This window comes from Haliotis rubra, unplaced genomic scaffold (assembly GCF_003918875.1).
Source record: "Haliotis rubra isolate DU_JTF1 unplaced genomic scaffold, ASM391887v1 Scf153, whole genome shotgun sequence".
Classification (NCBI taxonomy): Eukaryota; Metazoa; Mollusca; class Gastropoda; order Lepetellida; family Haliotidae; genus Haliotis; species Haliotis rubra.
The window spans coordinates 1199195-1205433 of NW_025765481.1; the positions used below are offsets into that span (position 1 = coordinate 1199195).

The 6239-nt window shown below is 38.8% G+C and overlaps 1 long non-coding RNA gene across 1 annotated transcript; it reads left to right on the forward strand.

Annotated features, from left to right (window-relative positions):
* Positions 1–1353: 1353 nt before the first annotated feature.
* LOC124270584 lies at positions 1354–4479 on the forward strand. The gene is made up of 5 exons (XR_006896830.1): positions 1354–1498; positions 2693–2905; positions 3027–3345; positions 3954–4057; positions 4391–4479. It is a non-coding gene; the product is annotated as an uncharacterized LOC124270584 (long non-coding RNA).
* The last annotated feature ends 1760 nt before the right edge of the window (positions 4480–6239 follow it).

The following is a 6239-nucleotide window of genomic DNA, read 5'->3' on the forward strand; positions in this document are numbered from 1 at the left end:
TAGAACGAAAAGATTATGGGTCTGTTAATTACACGTTTCATCCATGGAGCTTGATAAATTTCAACAATACCCATTCGTCACCACCGGTACATGTCGTTAACCGTCTAGCACCCGTTCCATGACGCGATCGTAGCGCTAAGGATATCGTAAGTCCTACTCTGTCGTAGCTGTATGGAACGGAATCCTGGTCCCGGAAAACAGAAGTGGTCACGGATGTCAGAAGTGTCATCTGAAAAGACCCATCGACTTTTTCCTGGTGAAAATGGACCCTTTAGCAGTTACGGAAAGCAGGCTGGAAGCAAAAGTGCTAGTTCTGTCTATGGCGTCATGACGAAGGTGACGTCATGATTTGTTTGATTTCCAACGTCAGTGTGATAGACATTGACATAGACAATACTTTATTACCTTAAAATTTGGATCACAGAGCTTGACAAAAATACAAATGAATAAAACATAAAATATGAAATTGCTAAGAACATAAAAGGAGATAAATATGTGCTTAAATATAATTAAATGAATAAAATGATAACTGGACATTCACCATTTTGTAAAAATGACAATACTTTGAGGTACAAAAGACGTTCGAGCTTGTTCAGTCTTCGTGATTGGCACTGTATAGCGGCGGCCCAAAGGTAAAAGCTTATACTCTAGATTTAAAAAAATGTGTTGTGTCATTAATGATTTGTTCAGACGTTGAAAGTACTTGCCGCTCATAGAGAAGTGAAAGATTATCGAAAGTAACCCCGGCTGTTTTACTAGCTGTATTTACAATTTTGTTAAGTTTTGATTTGTTTTTGACTGAAAGAGACTCGAACCCGCACTGAGAAGAAAAAGTGAGTATACTCTGAATAAAAGTGGTATAAAACAACATCATAACAGAATTCTGACACCTTAAAATATCGCAGTTTGCGCATTAGATAGAGGCGTTGTTGACATTTACTATACACTGGCTGACTGAGCATGGTTTTACGCCGCTTTTAGCAATATTCCAGCAACATCACGGCGGGGGACACAAGAAATGGGCTTCACACATTGTACCCATGTGGGGATTCGAACCCGGGTCTTCAGCGTGACGAGCCAACGCTTTAACCACTAGGCTACCCCACCGCCCCTTTTACTGTACAGGGCTTCTGTGTTGGTATTCCACGTTAACCTGCTATCAATAAAATACTTTGACCCTAAACACCCGGAGCACTACTTCACAGTGTTTCTCGACTTAACTTCATATTAAGCTACGAAAGAAAAAAATATTATGTGGATAAAAATGCTAACGGAACGCTTCTCAATTTTGGTTAGCTCAGTAGGATGTCGTCATGGCGCTCACTACATTGTGACGTCATAGACAATCGTCATTCAGCAGACAAGTCGATCTCCTGCCACGCTCCCCCAAATCACTATTTCCACCGAGTGATTGGTTGTTTGAAAGGGTGTTAACCTACTGAAGCTGTTTTGGTTGGCTGACTGATTAACTTTTGAATGGATTCTAAAAGAATTAACGGTAAGAACTTGCAAGATTTACGTGTAATTTTGTGTTGTTATCGTTCTGTATTACCAGTACAAAGTAAATGTACTTAATGATTTCACTGTAACGTCAACAAATGAAACGTAGCATACGATAATGTATCAGATTATCTTTTCATATTGTTCTGAGGACATTTTAGCACTGTGTGATAAATTTTCATTGATTTCTGAATCTTTCGCCAAGTGACCACTGGCACCTGAACACGCCTCTAAGAATAAAGAATGTTTATTTCTAATCACGGATGTATTGAGTTACTCAACAGAAAGATCCCCATTTCAATGTTAAAAGATTTCTTTTTACAAAAGTAAATGTTTTGTAATAAGTTAATGTTTTCCATTGAGTACTCACTGTGCTCACCGTCACGATAAGCACCGTCAGATAAGATCTGAAAGAATTCAGAATATTGAATTGCCGCTGTTAGATCAAATACCAAGTAACATTTATGGGTATTTAGATACATTGAGTGGCAAAGAAACTCCATGTAAACCTCGCGGTTGATTTATCATATATCTATTTTCAATTGGAAAGCGAGCTACATTGTAACCTCCTGCCCCTCAAGTAAACACAAAAAGGAAAAGGAAACTTTAGGCTCTTGATTAACATTCCAAGAATTTTCATTAGTTTTAAATATATATATTCTTTTCCACATATTACGAAAATATTACGAACTAGTTTAATGGTACATTTATCATTTCACCTTTGAACATCAATGTATTTCTCTTTTTTCGTCCAAAATATTCAAAACTTACAATATAGTACATGGTTCATGCGGTAGCAAATGCATATTTACCCCTATCTTTTTAAACCTATTTACAGTTTACACAAACTATGAACGATGACTTATCTTATGTCAGTTCTCACATTTTTCAATTGCATAGCAAATCCTCGTCATTCAGTTTAGTACAACTGGTTTGTACAATACTGAAATATATACAAAAACGTACTGTGTGAACTAAGAGTTATACACAACGTCTTTAAGCATGAATAGATACTAAAAGATTCAGTTCATGATACATTCTGATTTTAGTTGATGTTAAAACGAATCTTCTGACTTGATCTTTAGGAATTTAGAATATTGAAACAACGGTGTTATGGAGAGATATGTCATACATATAGGATTCAAATGATGAGACCGAGTTTCTGATAAGTTGCGGAATATTTGTCTTCCAGGCGGCAACTGTTTCCTGTACCCAGAGACAGACTGGCCTCAAGTATACAACATGGCCGGCACGGACATGCTCCTGTTTGCTGGAAGGATGGCTTTCCGCTCCGACCTCCATCTCGCGTCCATTCATTCCGATCTCAGCGTTCCTGAAACGTGCGCTTGTCCCGTGGATGCCGCCATTATCTGGATGGAAAGACAACTTGACAATGTCAGAAAGGGTACGACTTCAAACTACCACTTAGCAATTATATATAACCGATCAATTCAAACAGTATTGTTTTTTTCTGATTTAGTTCAACCCTTTGATAAGGATATTTGAATATAAATTGTTCTTTCCAGACCTAGAAATAATAAAGAAGACCAGTATGACGTCATCCACCCGTCCGTACCTCCCACCCTGCCTACCCGCATGAGGGGGCGTGTCGGGGTCATTGAGTACGAACTGCAGGAAGCAGAGAGACTGAGGCAGATCAGAGAGAGAAAACAGCAACGAGAGAAGCTTTGACCCAGGAGAGAGTAGTCATGAGGGAGGAGAGAGACAGGAGAGACGCTATGTCGGTTGTGGGGGTCAGGAAGAGAAAACTGGAGGAGGGGACATCATCGATGAACGTGGCGGAAACCAGACCGAAGAGATCTCGCAAACAAAATTCCAAATATGGTATATACTTTAGTCTTTAACCGTAGTCTTTCAAGAAAGTGGTTGACTGTTCGTTGATGGTTCAGGCAGGGTATATTTTCAATCGCCGCCTTCAAAACATATATAAAACAATAAAGCAAAGATTATCCTAATGGTGCTGGAAATGGAAATAACTGTGTTCATAGTAATATTCCGTTTAGTTCGATACATATATAGACCCAATTGCGTAGATCGATGCTCATGCTGTTGATTACCAGATTGTCTGGTCCAGACTCGATTATTTACAGACCGCCGCCATATTGCTTAGTGCGGCGTAAAGTTAAACTCACACTCACACACACACTCGATACATAGGCCGAGTGTATTGTACATTAATTGTATTCACTTGTATTCCTTCAGCCATACATATATTTAGGAATCGGACTTATTGACACTGACATGGTACCAGGGTTTCAGGATCAGTCACGGTGATGCAAAACGGAATTCACTGACGAATATTTGCCAATTCCCCTTGTGGTTTGAAAGGCATCCTTTCACATAATGGGCAATATTAATTATATAATGTTATTTGCCATTTGTGTGAACAGCCAACGATCTGATGGCTTCAACTGAACTTCTCTCTATTGCAGACAGCGGCACCTTCCTCATCCACAACGGATCTGGCGCCTCCCGCGACACATCCAACATCGCCAACAGACTGAGGAGCAGGAGGACTTTAAAACGTGGCCACTAGGTGAGTATGGACACATTACACACTTTTTGCTGAATAAATGAGAGTCAGTTTTATAAGACGAAAAGACATGTGAAATGTTGCTACTTCGTTCGTGTAGGAACATGTATTTATATACGCATATATCGTGCTGACTAAATGAAAGTCAGTTTTATACCACAAAAAGACTGAACTGTCGATGTTCGGTTAGTACAGGAGAATATGCACTTCGTGATGTATAAATGAAAGTCGGTTTCAAGTTTAGTTTTATTTCTAATCCATTTGATCATATTTACGAACATCATTCTGTACTGTGTAAGTCGCTGATACTTCATAGTTCTTTTCTTTTGTTTTCAGAAACTGGCAGCTTGATTTGACATTCAAGATATAGTTTTAAATTTCGTCACTCTATTTTCATCGATCTGTGATTGCTCGGAAAGCCCTGTACAACTTTCTGACTTTAAAAGTCAAATTCGTTATATATTGATAACAGTTTTACATTGGAATTGTTTTTAATAAAGAAAATGTATGAAGTTTGCCCTTAAATGTGTGTTGTTACTGTCAATACCCGATATAACGCAACACTTGCAGGGAGTCAGTATAAAACCTTGACTCACCGATGGTCTTATAAATCTCAACATGAGTTACATTTGTGAAGAATGTTTGGTATACTAGTATCTCGTGGGGTGTGACGATAGACAGGCGGATGAAGTAGACACTATTGCAGAGGAAACAGAGACAGACGGGCGTGCAATGAGACTTATTAAGATATGTTACGTAAAACTTTCCATTTAGCAGTAATGATAAATGGAATTTGTCTGTGAATGTTGGTATTTGGTATCGCAGTCTGAGTATCGTTTAAATGTCAGTGACAGTGCCCAACCCGTTGTATTTACAGGCTGGAATATTTAAGTCTGCTGCTTTAATGAACTTTCACTTACTCCTAGTTCCTAAATGTACGAGTAAGACAAAACAACGGTAAACATTTTCAAGCTATATATCTTTGGGCCTGGCTACTCTGTTTCATTTGTGACATCTTCGGACAGAGATGTATTTGTACCAGAATATTTCAAATCAATAAATGGAAAGATATTAGATGTTTTGAAACTGATCAGGGGAGATGTTAGGGGTTCATTCCAAAACACGCACAAAAAACCCAACAACAACGGTAAGCGATGATACGTGTTCTTAACGTGATTATCGGCCAACCTAAGGCAGAAAGCAAGAAGTGTAGATCTAAAGTCGGCTTGAAATCCAGGATATCGTGTCTGAGCGGGACATCTATAGGGTATTAACTGTGGCATATCTCAGTGGACTAGCACGATATAACCGGCATCAGTTCGGACATGTAGAAAAGACACACGCACGCGCAAAAGTAACAAACCACACACAGAGACACACACACACGCACAAATGAATGCACGTCGCAATAGAGTGCATTATTCTAGAACGCGCCCAAATTATAACACATTATGGCGAATCCCCCTAGAAACAGTAAAATATAATTCATAAATTTATCCAGCGCAGACACACCAAGATTAACCAATTCTGAGAATTATCACCAGCTTATGAAATGACAATTTATGGTGATGGAACTTTGCTGATTATCAACAAAAGTTATTTACTTACATATATTAAACACCACATAGTAAACCGGTATTAAGCTGCAATGATATCAAATATTGGCAACCCTGCCGTTAATGGAAAAAGAAACCACATACCAAAATATGAAAGCTACAGTATCAAAAGTAGTTTTTTATTTACCATTCTGAAAGTCGATGAGTACGTTAGAAAACGTTCAACTTCATGCAAAGCAACTTCTGGTAATTGCCATACAGCGACTTTTTTGAATCTTACACCGTTATCAACCGCTAACACCATATTAAGACTATATATACACCTCTCGTTGTGTTGACTCTCCAGCTTGTTACCTGTGTAAGCATCTACATCAATAAGCCAGAAGTTGGTATCCAAGAAGCAGTATATTTTCTTTCGTTATCAAGAGCAATAGATGTTGCATCTCTACAGCGACATCCCGTCACGGTGTTGCTGACGCCACGCTCAGCGTAAACTGCTGTCTTGTAACTCAGCCAACAGCTTGCCAGCAACCTTAACGTAGATATATAATTGAACATGGGAACTCGTTACATGGTCTACTAAAGGAATAACCCTAATGTATGATATCCCAGTGATCCTTCAGACCAGT